Source organism: Peromyscus maniculatus, chromosome 13 (assembly GCF_049852395.1).
Source record: "Peromyscus maniculatus bairdii isolate BWxNUB_F1_BW_parent chromosome 13, HU_Pman_BW_mat_3.1, whole genome shotgun sequence".
Classification (NCBI taxonomy): domain Eukaryota; kingdom Metazoa; phylum Chordata; class Mammalia; order Rodentia; family Cricetidae; genus Peromyscus; species Peromyscus maniculatus.
In genome coordinates, this window is record NC_134864.1 from 65,239,359 (window position 1) to 65,259,166 (window position 19,808).

The 19,808-nt window shown below is 42.8% G+C and overlaps 1 long non-coding RNA gene across 1 annotated transcript; it reads right to left on the minus strand.

The window, feature by feature from the left end:
* Positions 1 to 1,717: 1,717 nt before the first annotated feature.
* On the minus strand, positions 1,718 to 7,883 carry LOC143268240 (uncharacterized). The gene is made up of 3 exons (XR_013043926.1): positions 7,807 to 7,883; positions 5,454 to 5,744; positions 1,718 to 2,596 (listed from the first exon to the last, which is right to left on the minus strand). It is a non-coding gene; the product is annotated as an uncharacterized LOC143268240 (long non-coding RNA).
* Positions 7,884 to 19,808: the final 11,925 nt, after the last annotated feature.

The window sequence follows — 19,808 nt, forward strand, 5'->3', positions numbered from 1 at the left end:
GGACTGGCCTCCTAAAACTGTAAGCCAGCCCCAATTAAATGTTTTATTTTATAAGAGCTGTCGTGGTCATGGGGTCTCTTTAGCAACAGAACAGTGACCGAGACAGCCAGCTTCCCGGTTCTCTGCCATGCTCTTTTTGGCTATTGCCACGTCTCCCCCACCAGGATGGACTCTATCCCTCTGGAATTGTAAACCAAAAATAAACCTGTTTCTCCTCTAAGTTGTTAGGATATGCTATTTACCACAACAACAGAAAAATAACTAATAAAGTCAGGGACTATTCCGTCTTTCAATTTCCAGGTACTTATTCACTGTCCATAAATCCACTATAAAGTGGCTACGGTGTGCTTGGTACTTTGTGATCATGGGAAACAAATCATCTTAAAAATATAAAACTGCCTCCTGCATGGAGACTGTTCTCCGAGAAGACAGATGGAAACAGCAGTGTAACATGTGACAGTTTGGAGAAGGGGTAAACCAGAAACCACCACTTCTTCAGTTCTCTTGTGTGTAATCGCGGTGCATGTACTGGACAGTTGTAGAATGTCCCCATCAATTCCCTGAAGTGTTAGCTTGAAGCTACGGCGGGGGAGAGCATGGGTCATATTTGCAATGCGTCTGCTCTCTCACTTAGAGGGTCCTAAAGGAGCAATGCTGAATCCCTGGGGGAAGGCAGACTGGTGGTACCCTTTAACACCTAAAGGATGCCTTCATCCCTTGATCCCACTCAATTTACCAGTCTAGTTCTTCAGAAAAGCAATCGTGTCCTTGAGAATAATAAACTCAACCAAACAGTTGTTCTGGTTACATTTGCTGGAGTAGTAGATATGATACCTTCGCTGCAAATATCTCCTGTTGTTGGCAAATGTGTCCATTTCTATTTAAAAAGAGAAATAGCTGGGCAGCAGTGGCACACGCCTTTAATCCCAGCACAGAGATCTCAGCCAGGTGGATCTCTGTGAGTTTGAGGCCAACCTGGTTTACAGATCAAGATCCAGGACAGGCACCAAAACTACATGAAGAAACCCTGTCTCAAAGAACCCAGAGAGAGAGAGAGAGAGAGAGAGAGAGAGAGAGAGAGAGAGAGAGAGAGAGAGAGAGGAGAGAGAAATGGCGCAGACATTTATAGTTTTAACTGGGGCTAATTCTTTTGCCTGTTGCCATAATAACTGTGATGTCTGGAAACTGGGTATCACCAGGATGCTGTATCTCATTGGTGATGTCCTATGTGATGGTTTTCAATGAAGCTCACAACATGTTGCTATGCCTGTATTCTAGAAATGGAGCTCAGTTCACCTTTCATGAAGCATGGGCTGGACTCAGTGGCCTGCTTCTAACAAAGACTGTAGATATATAACCTCTAAGACATTGTAACATAGTCGAGAGGGAGAGAGAGAGAGAAAGAGAGAGAGAGAGAGAGAGAGAGAGAGAGAGAGAGAGAGAGAGAGATTGATCTTGATATCAACTGACCAGTCACAATATGCAGATGGAAAGATGTGTTACAAAGGTGAATTCCTCATACCAACTCTGTCACAAGGTTATGTGAGAAAAAAAAAAAAAGAAAGAAAAGACCAAAATATGGTGAAAATTTTGATCCTGGTGGGGCCAGAGAGCACCACCAGAGAGCTTCCTGAGTAAATGGCCCAGACAGCCATACTTTTTTTTTTAACCTCGGGGGCACTGGGGCCTTTCTCTCAACTAGAACTTACCGTCAGTTGTGGAGAGGGCCCTGCAGGGTGGAGAGAGGAAGAGCTTGTCTTTGATGTATCCACTACCACCGTCAAATGTCCAACTCACCACAACAGATCAAGGATGAGTGACGCAGGGTCACACTTGGCGGCAAGTTAATTGTTGACCTCCTTTCACCCCGGAAAGAAGAGCCATGCACTGTGACTCAATCCTATCACATCTGAGAATCTGTTTTCCTGTGATCAAAGCTTCATTGAAGGGGCTGGAAGAAAACTCAGTGGTTTAGCTCACCTGCTGCCCTTCTAAAGGACGCAAATTTAGCTCTTAGTACCCACACTGGGCAGCTCACGCCTGCCTATAATTCTACTTTCTGTAATTGGGCCAGGGGACCAATGTCCTTTTCTGGGTTTGTGAGCACCTGGACACACATGGCATAGATTCCCACAAGCACACACTCAAACACATAGATTAAAGGGGAAAAGGCTTTGGTAAACATTACTCCCCGGGTTGTACGAGGCATGTCACCAACTGACATGTATGTAACACTGTATCTGATTATGGATTATGTTCTCTTGTTTTAAAGCAAAGGAGGTTAGTAGATATATAACTATGGACTGCACAGTCCCATTACAAAAACAAAACTACTCATAAGTTGATGGATTGATAGAACAATGGTTCAACGATGCATCAGAACGGAAATGACACACTCGGAATGTAGTGGAGCTCTCAGTGAGCCGTTATTGTAGTGAACTAGGTGTCCTCTGGTGGGATACACAGGACCAGGACTGAGGCTGCTTCCATTCAGCTTCACAATGAATCTGAAGTCTGGTCTCCTGAAATACTGGGGTCAATTGGCCAGCCATCAGGAAGGAATCCTCACTGTACCCATGATAATTGACCTTGATCCCTGGGGACAGACAGAGAGGAGTCAGTTTGGCATCCGGCAATCCATAAAATATCCCTTCATACTCCTCTATATGTATGTTATGTGTGTGTACATATTTACATATCATGTCACATCTGAATTATAAGGTAACAAACGACCCAACTTAACATTGGGTAAAAGATTTGAATAGACTCATTATTAAAGAAGATAAATGAATGGCAGGTAAGTCCACACCACATGAAAAAATATCTGACAGCATTATTTACTGAAGGAATGCAAAGTAACGGCACCATGAAAAACTTCTCTGTGCTCATTAGGATAGTTGAGGATATCAAGTGTGGTGAGTGTGTGGAGGAACCAGAGACTTCACACACATTGACTAGGATTGTAAAATACTATCCATTTCATCTGCATCAAAGTTTGTTAAATAGAAAAACAATCAGTTATAAGATAATAAATTCTGGGATCTAATATACAACATGATGACTTATTTAATGGCATTAGATTTTGTATTTAAAGTTGATAGGAGAGTAGATCTTAAGTGTTCTACACACACACACACACACACACACACACACACACACACACACGCACACACACACACACTGGTAACTATGAAAGTGTTGATGTGTTGACCTGCTTGTAGTATTTCAAATATGTTCAAATCATCAATTGTGCTTTCTGAATATGTATAATATATTATTTGTATTATACAATATAATCTTTGAATATATAATATGTATTATATAATATATCACAAATTTGATATAATATTATATATTATATACTATATAATATTATGCATATAAGTGGTCAATATATCTTTATAAATTAAATTTAATGCTATAACTACTGTGGAAAAGAATTTTTAATTTCTTTAAGAGTTAAACACATAGTTGGACATTGTGAAGCACTCCTTAATACTTGAGAGACAGAGGCAGGAGGACCACTGAAAGCTTGAGGCAAACCTGTTCCATATAGTTCCCAGGGCTCGATAGGGTGACTTTGTATTGAACAAACAACAATAATAAAAGATAAAAGTTTAAAATGCACCTGCTGTAGAGTCTAGCCATTTTACATTCTATTATTTTCCGAAGAGAAGAGAATGCACGTGCAAAGACTTATACATGAATGTTCATTATGTTTTACTTCTAGTAACCCTGAAGTAGTACCAATCCAAATGTCTGTCAACAGATAAAGAAATAATTTTTGGATGCTGACGCCATGTAATGTGACTGAGCAGTGAAATGAGATGGACTCTAGGGTCATACCACATTATATTTGAATACTGAATTTGCTGAGTGGAAGTCCTCAGATGAAATAGTACACCATGGGATCTTATTTATTTACAGTTCTAGGAACTGAAAAATTAACCTATAGGCAGAAAGCAGTGCCTTGGCTACTTGGTGACAGGAAGTAGGAGGGAAAGGAGGAAGAACTATGGGGTGTAAGGAATCGTTTGGGAATATGCGCACTAACTCACCAAATCATGGAAAATATGCACATTTTACTCAATTTTGCCTCAGTTGAGCTGTTAAACACAGAAAGGAAAAACCCCACCCCAGTGATGACCAGTATCTGGAGTTGGGGGCCAAAGACCATATCATATCATATCTAGAGCTACTATTCCCACTTTCACTCATAAGAACATGCACAGGGGGCTGGAGAGATGGCTCAGAGGTTAAGAGCACTGGCTGCTCTTCCAGAGGTCCTGCGTTCAATTCCCAGCAACCACATGGTGACTCATAACCATGTATAATTAGATCTGGTGCCCTCTTCTGGTGTGTGGGCATATATGCAGGCAGAACACTGTTTACATAATAAATCAATAAATCTTTTAAAAAAAGAATATGGCCAGGAAGCTTAGGGTACTGAGTGAGGGTCAGGTTAATATGTCAGGTGGCTGAAAGATTTGCCCAGGCTACAACCAGATGGTATTTTCTTTCTAGTCCTCCAGAAGGTGCGTGCTTGCCTGCATGAGAGAAAGAGAAGAGGGAGGGAAGAAGAGAGGGAGGGAGGGAGAAAGAGAGACAGAGACAGAGATACAGAGAGAGACAGAGACAGAGAGTTACTGTGTGGTCACAGAGTTACAAAGCTAGGCTTTGCAGAGCGGATTATAAATGAAAAGCAAGAAAGTGGGGCTTTTCAAGTTTGAAACCATCCTGGATCCTAAGTGAGTCAGCCGTGAAGAGCTCTCTCAGAGAGACACAATCAAGCTGATCAGCAGCAGCAGGGCTGGACTCTGCGGTAGACTGGACTGGGAGGTTCTCTGAGGCAGATGAACTGAATGAATAGGTAGAGTGTGTTTGTCCAGTGAGCCATCACACACATATAATACACACACACACACACACACACACACACACACACACACACACACACACACGGTAGACAATAGGAATCACCTTCCCGAATCAGCCAGCATCCCTTATACATTAACTACTAATTTGGTGATTTCTTCTAACTCTAATTTTTCTTCACATCCTATCTTTAAAAGTTATTAAAGTAAAAACATAACATAACCCTATGTTATTACAAATTTTGTTTCAAAATACTTTATGATTTATAGCAATTTGCAAACCAGGACATTTCTGGGTGTCCTATACTGGCCAATATCTTCTTTAGGTGTACTGCAAACCCCACCCTTAACAGGGATTGATCTTTCTCCTTCACCTAATCTGCCAGTGTGAGAATGTGTGTGCAGTGCGCACTATCTACCCATTCACCTAATTAATCTATCACTATGTGAATGAGTGTGCACTGCACATCATCTACTCTTCACCTAATCTGTCAGTGTGAGAATGAGTGTGCATGCACGCCATCTATCCACACCTTCAGTCACTCTGCTTTTCCACTCTCGGAGCTCTAACTATCTTACCATGCATCCGTCTTGTCTGAAGAGACTTCTAGAGACATTCTGTATAGGAGATCTGCTGGCACGGGTTCTCTCAGTTCTCCCTCCTCATCCCTGATGGACGTGTTAGGGGACGGAGTTTGGGGTTTATATTTCCTTCCTTTCAGGACTTGTCCCTTCCTCCATCCTTCATGTTTCTGGTGGCAAATCCACTGTCATTTGAGTCATTGTCCACTCCCGGTGCATTGCTTCTCTTTGGCTGACTTCAAAATTTCCCCTTGTCTTTAGTTTTCAGAAACTTGATTATTCTGTATTCTGTGTGGATTATTTGAGGTTTATTCTGTTTCAGACACAGTTTCTTAGAGTTTATGTCTTTCAACAAATTTGATAAGTTTGGGCCAATATTTCTTCAAGACAATTGAAATGTAATATCGTTTTAGCTGAGCATGGTGGTGTACACAATTAGTCCAAGCATTCAGGAGAGGCAGGCGGATCTCTGTGATTTCAAGGCCAGCCTGATCTACACAGTGAGTTCCAGGACAGCCAGGGCTACATAGAGAGACCCTATCACAAAGAGTGTGTGAGGGGGGATAGAGAGATGGCTTGGTGGTTAACAGTACTGGCTAGAGGACCTTCCAGAAGACCTTGATTCAATTCCCAGCACCCACACGGCAGCTCACAACTATCTAGAACTCCAGTTCCAGGGAAACGTCACACAGACATATGCACAGGCAAAAAACCAGGGCACATAAAATAAAAACAAATAATTAATTAAAAACATAATGTATCATTTTCTTTCCTCTCCTTCTGGAATAGTAGTTCTCAACCTGTGGGTCACAACTTCTTTGGGGGCCTTTTAAATGACCCTTTTACAGGGGTCGCCTAAGACCATTGGAAAACAAATATTTACATTATGATTCATAACAGTAGCAAAATTATAGTTATGAAGTAGCAACAAAAGTGATTTTACAGCTGGGGTCACCACAACATGAAGAACTGTACTAAGGGGTCACAGCATGAGGAAGACTGAGACCCACCACTCTAGAACTTGGATAATATGTTAGTATTCTGCTTTTGTCCCATAGGTCTCTTAGAATCTATTCACTTGTTATTATTTCAGATTTTTTGTTGTTGTTGAGACAAGATCTGTGTCTTAGTTTGCTTTTTGTTGTTGTGATAAAAATACCATGACCAAAAGTATCTTGGGGAGGTTACAGCTTACAGTTTATAGCCCTTTGGAGGGAGTCAAGGGCGAGAACTCTAGGCACAAACTGAGGCAGGAACTGAGGCAGAGACCGTGGATGATAGTTTACAGGCCTCCTCTCCTTGGCTTGCTCAGTTTGCTTTCTTTTACACCCTAGGACCTCCTACCAAACGATGGCATCACTGAGTGGGCTGGCTCTTCAACACCAATCATAAATCAAGAAAATGTCCAGAAGTTTGCGTATAGGCCAATCTGATGGAGGTGCCTTAGTTGGGGTTTCTACTGCTGTAGTGAAACACCATGACCAAAAGCAACTTGGGGAAGGAAGGGCTCGTTTGGTTTACACTTCCATATCACTGTTCATCATCAAAGGAAGCCAGGACAGGAACTCAAACAGGGCAGGAACCTGGAGGCAGGAGCTGATGCAGAGGCCATGGAGGGGTGCTGCTTACTGGCGTGCTCTCCATGGCTTGGTTAACCTGCTTTTTTATAGAACCCAGGGCTACAAGCCCAGGGATGGCACCACCCACAATGGACTGGACACTCCCCCATCAATCACTAATTAGGAAAATGCTCTACATGCTTGCCTACACCCTGATCTTATGGAGGCATTTTTTCTTAATTGAGGTCCCCTCCTCTCAGATGACTTTAGCGTGTGTCAAGTTGACATGAAACTAGCCAGCCCAGAGGCTTTTTGTCAGTTGAGGGTCCTCTTCCCAGATTTTTCTAGTTTGTGTCAAGTTGACAAAAGCAGCTGGGACAACCGAATCTTCGTTAACTTGTCACACCAACATATTACTGTGAAACTGTAACCTTTCCTTCCTTCTCTGTCACTGAGATGCCATGTTAGTATTAACATCATGTCATTCAAAATATAAATAACTTTAAAAGTTTCACAGTCTTTAAATTTTCAACACTTTAAAGGTCCAAGTTCTCTTTTAAAAAAAAAATTGTCTCTTTAGAAGTCCAAAGTTTCTTAATTGTGGGCTCCTGTAAAATCAAGTTACACACTTCCTTCTTCCCAGAGGGAAGAAACAGGGCACCCTCAAAGCCAAATCAAAGCAAAACTAAAATTCACCAGTATAAAAAGTCCAGTGTTTGATTCCTGGGACCCCCTCACAATCCTCTGGGCTCCAAAGGGTCGGGTTCTGCCTTCCACAGCACACAGCTCACCTCAGAGGCTCAGTCTGGTTCAACTTTACAGCTGCTGTTTTCCTTGGCAGTCTTCCATGGTCTTGGCATCTCCAATACGCTGGGGTCTCCACAGGTTGCACCTTCACCAGTGGTTTCTCCTGCCATGTCACAGTGCCAAGCCTCATCTGCTCTCCATGACCCTTCATGTCTTTAAAGTCAGTACCATATGAGAGACTCTTACACATTACCTAGTTTAGCTGCCAGCATGAGATGCAGCCTTGCCTTCTCTGGAACACAGTTTCTCTATGCTGACCCTGAGGCAATACTCCCAGAAGACTTCACCTCAGTGATGCTGGTCTCTTCTTAAACACTGCTAATTTCTCAGCAGCTCAGCTAACCAGCATCAACTGTCCCGGTAAAATAAAAGTTTCACTTTAGGGATTCTGGTCTCTTCTTCATCACAGTTGATTCTTCAGCCTCAGCTGACCAGAACCAGAGTCTTAACACAAAACAGCACCTGAGGGGCCCTGAATAGAGTCCTTGCTTCTCTCTGAAGCTTCACAAACCAGGCCTCCATCCTCTGCAACGTTGTCAGCATTACCTTCTAAATTCCCACAACAATTCATTAAGCTCTGATCACCTAATGACCTTTTTCAGTCCAAATTCCAAAAAGTCCTTCCTCAATACTCTCAAACAGCCCAGTCGGGTCTGTCACAGAAATATCCCAGGAACCTAGTACCAATTTCTGTTTTAGTTTGCTTTTGATTGATGTGATAAAACAACACCATGACCACAAGCAACTTGGCGAGGAAGAGACTATTTTAGCTTATGATCCATCACATAGGGAAGCCGGGGCAGGAATCTGGTGACAGGAACTGACCAGCATTCCTGGAGGAACCCCCTGGGTTTGCTCAGCTTGTTTCCTTACATATCCAAGGAGCACCTCTCCAGAGGTGGCACCACACAGTGGGCTGGGCTCTCCACATCAATCACTAATCAAGAAAATGCCCCAAAGGCTTGCTTTCAGGAAATATGAGGGTGGGGCATTTTCTCAGTTGAGGTTCCTCTTCCCAGATTATTCTAGTTTGTGTCAAGTTGACAAAGACGGACCTGATTGTGACATTATAGCAAGGCTGGCCTGGAACTCACATAGTCCTCCTCCCAGCCCAGCCTCCATGAGTGTGAACCACCATGCCTGGCTTATTTTTTGCAAGTCCATTCTTTCTCTCTGATATTCATATTGGTTTGTTCTACATTGCTTTGTGTTGTAGAATATTATTTTAAGGTGTGTTACATTTGTTTGTGCCGTGGAACATTTGTTTAGTGATGCAAAGATGTGTTGCATTCTTTTATGTTACATTTGTTTAACTCTGTGAAGCTGTGTTACTGTGCCTGCCTAAAACACCTGATGGTCTAATAAAGAGCTGAATGGCCAATATCGAGGCAGGAGAAAGAATAGGCAGGGCTGGCAGGCAGAGAGAAGAAATAGAAGGAGAAATCTGGGAGGAGAGAAGGAGAAAGAGCAAGAGAACAAGGAGTGGAGGATGCTAGGGGCCAGCCACCCAACCACCCAGCCATACAGCTACACAGTCACACAGCCCACACAGCCACCCAGCCACCCAGCCACCCAACCACCCAGCCACACAGCCACACAGCCACACAGCCACTCAGTCACACAGCCACACAGCCACACAGCCACACAGCCACCCAGCCACCCAGCCACCCAGCCACCCAGCCACCCAGCCACACAGCCACCCAGCCACCCAGCCACCCAGCCACCCAGCCACCCAGCCACCCAGCCACTCAGCCACCCAGCCACACAGCCACACAGCCACTCAGCCACCCAACCACCCAGCCACCCAGCCATACAGCCACACAGCCACACAGCCACACAGCCACCACCCAGCCACGCAGCCATACAGCCACACAGCCACACAGCCACTCAGCCACACAGCCACACAGCCACACAGCCACACAGCCACACAGCCACCCAGCCACACAGCCACACAGCCACACAGCCACACAGCCACACAGCCACACAGCCACTCAGCCACTCAGCCACACAGCCATTCAGCCACACAGCCACACAGCCACACAGCCACACAGCCACACAGCCAGACACGGAGTAGCAGTGAAAGTAAGATATGCAGAAGTAAGGAGAGGCAAAAGGTAGATGGGATAATTTAAAGTTAAGAAAAGCTGGCAAGAAACAAGCCAAGCTAAGGCTCATTCATTTCTAATTAATAATGAGCCGCTGTATGATTTATTTGGGAGCTGGGTGGTGGGCCCCCAAAAGAGCAAAAATAATGAACTAACTACAGCTTTGTTTTCATGAACAGTGACTGTCTTCTTGTCCTTGTCTTTCTGCTGGTGAGCCTGTCTGTCCTCGTTAGTTTTAACTGTTAACTGCACACTCTAGATCCTCAATGAAATAACTGTCTAAATCACACTGGCCTGTGGGCATGTCTTTGGGATTTCTCTCAATGTGACTTGCTGTAGGTGAGTGCAGGATTGGTGTGTTGGCCAGTGCCTCCTGGGGCAGGTAGTGCTGAGCTGTGTAAGAAAGCCCTCTGACTATGGCAGGCTGTGCCCCAGGGTTTCTGAGGTACGTCTTTGCTTGAAGTCCATTTCTTGGTTAGAAATAATGAGTGTGGAACACAGAGCAGAACGGCCTTCAGGTCCCTCCCTTGACTTCTCTCAGTGATGGATGGCAACCCGAAAACCAAATAAACCCGTTCCTTCTCACGCTGCTTTGGTTTCTTACCACAGCAACAGAAAGTAACTAGAAAATGATCTAATGACTTTTTTCTTTAGTTATTATATTTATTTTATTTTATATTTAGGTGTTTTTTTTCAGGGCTAGAGATCAAACTCAGGGTATTGTGTATGTCAGGCAAGAATTTATCAATGACAGCTTCCCCACACAGGTACAGTTCTTAATTCTAAAGTGTTCAGTTCTTTTTTATAACTTTTTTTTTTTGCTTAGATTTTTCTGCTTTTTTCACGATATTCAAGAGTGCTTATGCTCTGCAAGCATTTTTGTGAAGGGTGGTATAAAATCCCAGTCTGAGAGTTACTGTTGGAGATAAGCTGGATTAACTTGAACTATATTAACTTGCTTGACCATGTTAAACACTTTTCTCAAATGTAAGGATACCCAAACTTTGAGCTATAGCTTTTGATATACAGAAATAGCATCAGCCCTGAAGCTGTTGCTGTGTGTAAAAATACTTTAAGTGTAAAAGACAAAACTCTAACCCCAGAATCTATACTGTTTTAGCACTGTTTTCTAGTCTACATTTTAGACATCTAGATTTTGTGTTGTAAGACCGGTTGGGGAGGCAACTCAATGGTCGAGTGTTTGCCTAGCATGCACAGGGCCCCAAGTTCAGTCCTACACACACACACACACACACACACACACACACACACTCCACCACCACCAAAACCCAAACCAGAGTAACCTGGTTTCCCTTGGGATCACCTCTTCCAGCTGTTCCAGCTGTGTGGCCTAACGCACCCTGTGGGCTGTGGTGTGTGGGCTGATCCAGTCTGTTCTGTAGTCCGCTACGATACACAGAATCACGGCCCTCGGCACTGCGCACTCTCATCCTGTAAGATAACGACAGGTTAGGAGCCACTGTGGCGCTCTGTGAGGATCTTCATCTGAGGACATGATGGTCTCTGTCCATTACTGCTCCTGTGGTGGAACATCAAGTCAGGGCCATTTATAATAAACAGAGATGTACCGACTGACACTTTGTGAGAAAGTCCAAGATGAAGGTTCCGGCACCTGGTGGCCTTCATAGGACGTCACCTGGCCCAAGGCGGAAGAGAAGAGACAGCCAACTTCTAAAAGCTCCCAACTCCACATTTTTTTGACAGGGCCTTGCTAAATAATTCTGTAGTTGAGTAGTGCATATTGTGGCAAAGGCCTCATAAGTAAGTAAACACCAGGCCGGAGAGCACCAGGTCGTAATTAGTTTAGTTTCTGCACTAAAATCCTCAGTTTAGGGGTAGAGATACAGCTCAGGTGACTCAAGAGATAACAAATGCCATTCCAGACTATTATACCCAGCAAAACTTTCTAGAATGGATGGAGAAGATATTTCATGATAAAATCAAATTTAAGCAGTTTCTATCTACAAATCTAGACCCACAGAAGGTGCTAAAAGGAAAATTCAAACCTGAAGAAATTAACTACATCCAAGGAAACACAGGGAATAAATAATCTCAGACCAGCAAAACCAATTTAAGGGAAACACACACACACACACACACACACACACACACACACACACACACATGACAACAATAACAAAACAACAGAAATCAACAATCACTGGTCATTGATACCTCTGAATATCAATGGTCTCAATTCCCCAATAAAAAGACACAGACTAACAGAATGGATGCAAAAACAGGATCCACCCTTCTGCTGCCTCTGAGAAACACATCTTAACATCAAGGGTAGACATCCTCTCAGGGTGAAAGGATGGGAAAAGATATTCCAAGTAAATGGACCTAAGAAGCAAGCTGGTGTAGCCATTTTAATATCTGACAAAATAGACTTCAAATCAGAACTGATCAGAAGAGATAGGGAAGGACTACATAATCATCAGAGGAAAAATCCAGCAAGATGACATTTCTTACCATCTATGTCCCGAACACAAGGGCACCCAATTTTGTAAAACAAACAAACAAACAAACAAATAAAAACAAAAAACCAACTAAACAACAACCAATAATCTAACTACAGCTTAAATCACATATTAACCCTCATACACTGATAGTGGGACACTTCAGTACTCCACTCACACCAATGGACAGGTCATCCATACAAAAACTAAAGAGAGAAATGCTGGAGCTAACAGATGTTATAAACCAAATGGACCTAACAGATATTTACAGAACATTTCACCCAAACACAAAAGAACATACCTTCTTCTCAGCACCTCATGGAACTTCCTCCAAAATTGGCTATGTACTTGGACACAAAATAAGTCTCAAACAATACAAGAAAACTGAAATAATACCCCGCATCCTATCTGACCACCACACATTAAAACTGGATACCACCACCACCAGAAACATCAGAAAGCTTACAAACTCATGGAAACTGAACAATTCTCTACTGAATGACAAATGAGTCAAGACAGAAATTAAGAATTAAAGACTTCCTAGAATTGAATGAAAATGAATGCACAGCATAACCAAACTTATGGGATACAAGGAAGGCTGTTCTAAGAGGCAGCATCATAGCACTAAGTGTCTACATAAAAATGCTAGAGATATCTCAAACTTAACAGCACACCTAAAGGTTCTAGAACAGAAAAAAGAAATCACACCTAAAAGAAGTAGATGGCAAGAAATAACCAAACTGAGGGCTGAAATCATTAAAATAGAAACAAAAATTTAGAGTCAATGAAACAAAGAGCTTGTTCTTTGAGAAAATCAAAACATTGACAAACACTTATCTGAGTTAACTAAAAAGCAGAGAGAGAGAGAGAGAGAGAGAGAGAGAGAGAGAGAGAATCCAAATGAACAAAATTAGACATGACAAGGGGGCACAGCCACAGACTCTGAAGAAATCCAGAGACTCATAAGGACATACTGTAGCTAGAGTTTTCCTGCCTTGCCCACAGTCAGGACAAATCTCTGTCACTGGACAGTCCCACAGCCACTCAGACCCAACCAAGTAAACACAGAGACTTATATTGCTTACAAACTGTATGGCCGTGGCAGGCTTCTTGCTAACTGTTCTTTTTTTTTTTTTTTTTTTTTTTTTTTTTTTTTTTTGGTTTTTCGACACAGGGTTTCTCTGTGTGGCTTTGCGCCTTTTCCTGGAACTCACTTGGTAGTCCAGGCTGGCCTCGAACTCACAGAGATCCACCTGGCTCTGCCTCCCGAGTGCTGGGATTAAAGGCGTGCGCCACCACCGCCAGGCAACTAACTGTTCTTATAGCTTAAATCAATCCATTTCCATAAATCTATACCTTGCCACATGGCACATGGCTTACCGGCATCTTCACATGCTGCTTGTCATGGCAGTGGCTGACAGTATCTCTTTTGCCTTCCTGTTCTCTCAATTCTCCTCTCTGTTAGTCCTGCCTATACTTTCTGCCTGGCCACTGGCCAATCAGTGTTTTATTTATTGACCAGTCACAGTAATTTGACATACAGACCATCCCACAGCAACATACTTTAAAAACCTGTACTCCACCAAACCAGAAAATCTAAAAGAAAATTTGATCAATACATACCCCTTATGAAAGTTAAATCAAGATCAAATAAACAGTTTAAATAGACCTATAACTCCTAGTGAATTAGAAGCAGTCATCAAAAGTCTCCCAAACAAAAAATAAAACAAAAAAAATCCCAAGGCCATATGGTTTTGCTGTTTTGTGGTTTTTTTCAAGATAGGGTTTCTCTGTGAAGTTTTTGTACCTGCCCTGGATTGCACTCTGTAGACCAGGCTGGCCTTGAACTCACACTTGGCTCTGCCTCTCAAATGTTGGGATTAATGGAATGCACCACCACTGCCTGGCTGAGGCCATATGGTTTTAGTACAGAATTCTACCAGATTTTCAAAGAAGAGTTAATGCCAATACTTCTCAAATTATTTCACAAGATAAAAACAGACGGGACCTTGCCTAATCCATTTTTCAAGGCTGTTACTCTAAACCCAAACCACAAAAAGACCCAACAAAGAAAGAATTACAAACCAATTTCCCTCAAGAACATAGATGCAAAAATACTCAATAAAATATTAGCAAACTGAATCCAAGAACACATCAATAAGATCATCTACTTTGATCAAGTAGGCTTTATCCCAGAGATACAAGGATGGATCGCATATGTTAATTGATAAATGTAACCCACTATATAAACAAGCCAAAATAAGACACCACATGATAATCTCATCAGATGCAGAAAAAACCTTCAACAAAATCCAACATCCCTTCATGATAATCCCTGGAGAGATTAGGGATCCAAGAGATGTACCTCAATATAACAACAGCAGTTTAGAGCTAGCCCATAGTAAACTTCAACTTAAATCAAGAGAAGTTTGAAGCAGTTCCACTAGAATCAGGACCAAGACAAGGTTGTCCACTCTCTCTAAACCTATTCAAATATACCACTTGAAGTTTTAGCTAGAGCAACAAGACAATTGAAGGAGATCAACAGAATACAAATTGTAAAGGAAGAAGAAAAACTATCTTTATTTGCAGATTATATAATAGTATATGTATGTGATCTGAAGAAAACTCCTATAGCTGATAAACACTTTCAACAAAGTAGCTGGACACAAAATTAACTCACAAAAATTGATAACCCTCCTATATAAAATTGACAAATGGACTGAGAAAGAAATCAAGGAAACAACACCTTTCATGATAGCCTCAAATAATATAAAATATCTTGGGTTAACTGGAGCCAAGAAAGTGAAAGACTCATATGATAAAAATGTCAAGTCATTGAAAGAAGAAATTGGAGAAGATATCAGAATATGGGAAGATCTCCCACGCAAATGGATCAGTAGGATTAACATAGTAAAAATGGCCATCCCACCGAAAGCAACCTACAGATGCAATGCAATCCCCATCAAAGTTCTAACACAATTCTTCACAGATCTTGAAAGGACAGTTTTCAACTTCATATGGAAACACAAAGAAACCTAGAATAACTAAGACATTTCTACACAATAAAAGAACTTCTGGAGGTATCACCATCCCCATTCTGGGAGATTTGTTTGCATGGTCACTCCAAGTTAAAGTTTGAATCAGAGGGCAGAGTTCATGTTCAGCTGGCCAGAATTAACCATAGAGTTTTTGGTGGGCCCAGATTAGGATAGAAAGACACAGGAAAGGCTAGGGAGGGGCTTAGAAAGATTCATGGGTCTTTTTTGATCTGGGAAGGTGGAGAAGCAGGGTCAACTGATCATTCCTCCATTGCTCTTTAGATCTATCAGGTTTTTACCTCAATGTCTGACTCCCAATTTTTATTTAATAAAAGAACAATACAAGCAATCACTTCACATCCTGATTTCAAGTTGTACTACAGAGCTATAGTAATAAAAACATAATGGTATTGGCATAAAAACAAACACATTGATCAATGGGCTCCACTTGAAGACCTGGACATAAACCCACACATCTATAGACATCTGGTTTTTGATAAAGAAGTCAGAAAGACATACTGAGGGGAAAAAAGAGGCAGCATTTTCAACAAATGGTGCTGGTCAAACTGATGTCTGCATGTAGAAGAATCAAAATAGATCCATACTTGCCACCCTGCACAGCACTTGACTGCAGAATGGATCAAAGACCTCAACATAAAACCAGACACACTGAACCTGATAGAAGAGAAAATGGGGAATAGTCTTGAACTCATTGGCACAGGAGAAGATTTTCTGAACAGAACAGCAGTAGCACAGGCACTAAGATCAATAATAAATGAGACCTCATGAAACAGAGAAGCTTCTGCAAAGCAAAGGATACTGTCATTTGGACAAAATGGCAGATTACAGAATGGGAAAAGATCTTCACCAACCCCACATACAATAGAATACTAATATCTAAAACATATAAAGTACTCAAGAAACCAGATATCAAAAAAAAACCTAAATAATCAAATTTTAAAAATGAAGTACAGATCTAAACAGAGAATTTTCAATAGAAGAAACTCAGAAACACTTAAAGAAATGTTCAACATCCTTAGTCATGAGGGAAATGAAAATCAAAACTACTTTGAGATTCCATCATACACCCATCAGAATGGCCGAATAACACAGAACAGCTCATGGTGGCAAGGATGTAGAGCAAGGGGAACACTCCTCCCGTGCTGCTGGGTAGATGGAGAATAAGAGACTAGAGGGTACAGATAGATCTCACCAGGGAAGGGAAATGGAATAGGAAATTATGGATGGACTGGAGGGCTGGAACAGGAGGACCAGGTTGGGAGGGTAGAGGGGGTTGAGGGAAGACAATGGGGAGAAAAAGATAAAATTAAGAGGCATTTGAAGGGCAGTAGAGAAACAATACAGTAGGAACTTCCTAAAATGTATACATGTATGAAGACAATCTAAATGAAATCACCAAATAATGGGGGGACAGGGCAGAGCCCCACATAGAAGCCTCTTGTCACCAAATGAAGCTTCCAGTACTGATATTGGGTTACATCTAACTAAGTTGTTGGCTAAAGGAGTCTGCTGGGAATCCCCGAACAACCCAGGCTGTTGTCAGGATGACACATGGCTCTGCTGGTGAAAACAAGACCTCCACACTCACTAAGCATGGGGAAGCCGAGCTGGTGCCTACATAGACCCTTCACCCTATGTCGTAGGGTCTTTGGAACAGGAAGGTATTCTGCATGTTATCAAAAGAGAAGTGTAAACATCAAGCTAGTAACAAACTCTTCGATCTACAAGGCTGTTCTGCCAGCAAGATACGCTAGGGTAATGGTGGCACAAGGCTTATGAGAGGAACCAATGTCTGATTTGATAACGTAAGGCTCAGTCCACAAGGCTGAACCCATTCCTGATACTGCTCAGGTGACCAAGAAACAGAGACTAGATAGCCCAGGGACCTAGAGTGAAACCAAATACTACTACTGGTCTGGAAAAAAAGTAGGGATAAAATGATTCCTAATGATATTCTGGTGTACACATAAGGCAGTACCTTGGAACACTCAGCCCTAAATGAGACGTCTCCATGAAATGCCTCCCCTCACGGCTCAGGGAACCCTATGGCAGAGGAGGCAGAAAAGCCAGAGAGCCAGAGCGGGTGGAGGTCATCCAGACAACAAGGCCCTCTGAATCAACCGAGCAAAGCTCTTATGAACTCAGAGACTGAAGCAGCAAGCACAGGGCCCACACGGGTCCGCACCAGGTCCTCTTCGCTTATATTATGGCCTCCATTTTAGTGTTTCTATGGGACTCCTGAGTGTGTGGATGAGGGGGTCTCTGACTCTCGTGCCTTCTCTTGGGGCTCTTTTCCCTCTGTTGGTTTACCTTGTCCAGCGTGGATGCAACAGTTTCTGTTTTATTATATGATGGCTAATGGAAAACTCCATTTTGTCTGAGGCTCCCATTCAAAATTCCTAAAAGATCAGTTCCTGGCAACTCTGGATCCTTGCCGCCTCCCCAGAACTGATATTTGTTGTGAAATGATGAACTGCTTGCCCTGGCTCCAGCAAACTTGCTTACTGCTGTGCTCAGGGGGAACAAGGCCATTCCTCATGCAGCTGTAAATTCCACAGAAATGAATAATGGTGGTTTCCACCTTTAAAACCCCTTCACCCCCACTCTGGGTGGCACATCTCTGAATTGAGCTAGAGATTGAGGTCCTGCTATCAGTTTTAATAAATTTGGCTAATTATAATCTGAATTGAGTCTGGCGGTCTTTTTCTGGTTGTCTTGAGCTCCATAACAATCCTATTGTATTTTATTACTGTCTCAGAAGCCTGTTTTTAAAAATGAGGGGCAGAAAGGGAATAGATGGGAGGGGAGGAAGGGAGGGAGGGGAAACCGTAGTCAGGACGGACACACTACAGGAGGAAAGACTCCATTTTCACTAAAAGGACAAGAGAAAAGACCACGCCTGTCTGCTCACTGTCCGGTCATGTCAGTGAACCCCCTGCCACCAGCCTCGGTGTGGAGCACCTCATTTAAGGGCAGCGTTTGTGGCTATTTTCCTCCCCTTCCATGTCGTCTCCACAGGATGACGTATGACAGGGCCAATACCTGACCCCACGTCTGCTTTCCTAATATCTCTCTCTTTACTGCGCCCTCCTGAGTCTTGACTGTCAGGGAACTGGAGGGTACAGTCCCCATCGTTCCTGTCAGGCAGTGTAGACAACTGACTAAGTTTTGCCCAAGGGGAAGTGAGCAGAAGAGGCCTGGGGCACCTGCACCACATTCCGGAGAGGGAGCTGCCTGCCAATCACTCCTTTCTTTTTCTCTCAGCAGACTGCAGCGCAGCTGTGGGGGTGGTCAGCAAACCTCAGCCAGGAAAAAGGTGTGTGTGCGTGTGTGTGTGTGTGTGTGTGTGTGTGTGTGTTTGTGTGTGTGTGTGTTTGTGTGTGTGTGTGTTTGTGTGTGTGTGTTTGTGTGTGTGTGTGTTTGTGTGTGTGTGTGTTTGTGTGTGTGTGTTTGTGTGTGTGTGTGTGTGTTTGTGTTTGTGTGTGTGTGTGTGTGTGTGTGTGTTTGTGTGTGTGTGTGTGTGTTTGTGTGTGTGTGTTTGTGTGTGTGTGTGTGTGTGTTTGTGTTTGTGTGTGTGTTTGTGTGTGTGTGTGTTTGTGTGTGTGTGTTTGTGTGTGTGTGTGTTTGTGTGTGTGTGTGTGTGTGTGTGTGTGTGTGTGTGTGAGAACTAGAGCCGTTGTTCCATCACAAACTGTCCGGTACTTCCAGATTGTTGGCAGAGATGTAAGTCAACACTGCCCTTACTTCATATTTTGGGGTCTGTTAGAAAAGTGTGTCCTACAACCCAATAGATCTAACATCTACTCGCCACATATTAAACTCCTATTCCATAACTATTAATGTACTGTTCTAGGTTCTACCTTGCCATAAAAAACTGAATTTGGGGGCTGGAGAGATGGCTCAGAGGTTAAGAGCACCAGCTGCTCTTCCAGAGGTCCTGAGTTCAATTCCCAGCAGCCACATGGTGGCTTACAACCATCTGTAATGAGATCTGGTGTTTCTGGCAGGCAGGCATATATGCAGATAGAACATTGTATATGTAACAAAAAACTGAATTTGGTACACTTCCTATTCTGAAGAACTCCCACCTTGAGAAAGGCAGTTCTGAATGAAAGGAAATGGGAGGATCATGTTTCACCCTCATGGTCAGGGGCACTGTAACAAAATAGCCTAGTTTAGGTGGTTTATAAATGACAGAAATTCAGTCATTAGCATTCTGTTATTAAGACAGAAAACAAAAACCATTCATTTCCCGTTTTCCAGGAACATTCACCGTCTCATATTGAGTTAGACCCTTTTCCTGTTCTCCACATTTGGCTCAGTAAGATCACCCTGCTGG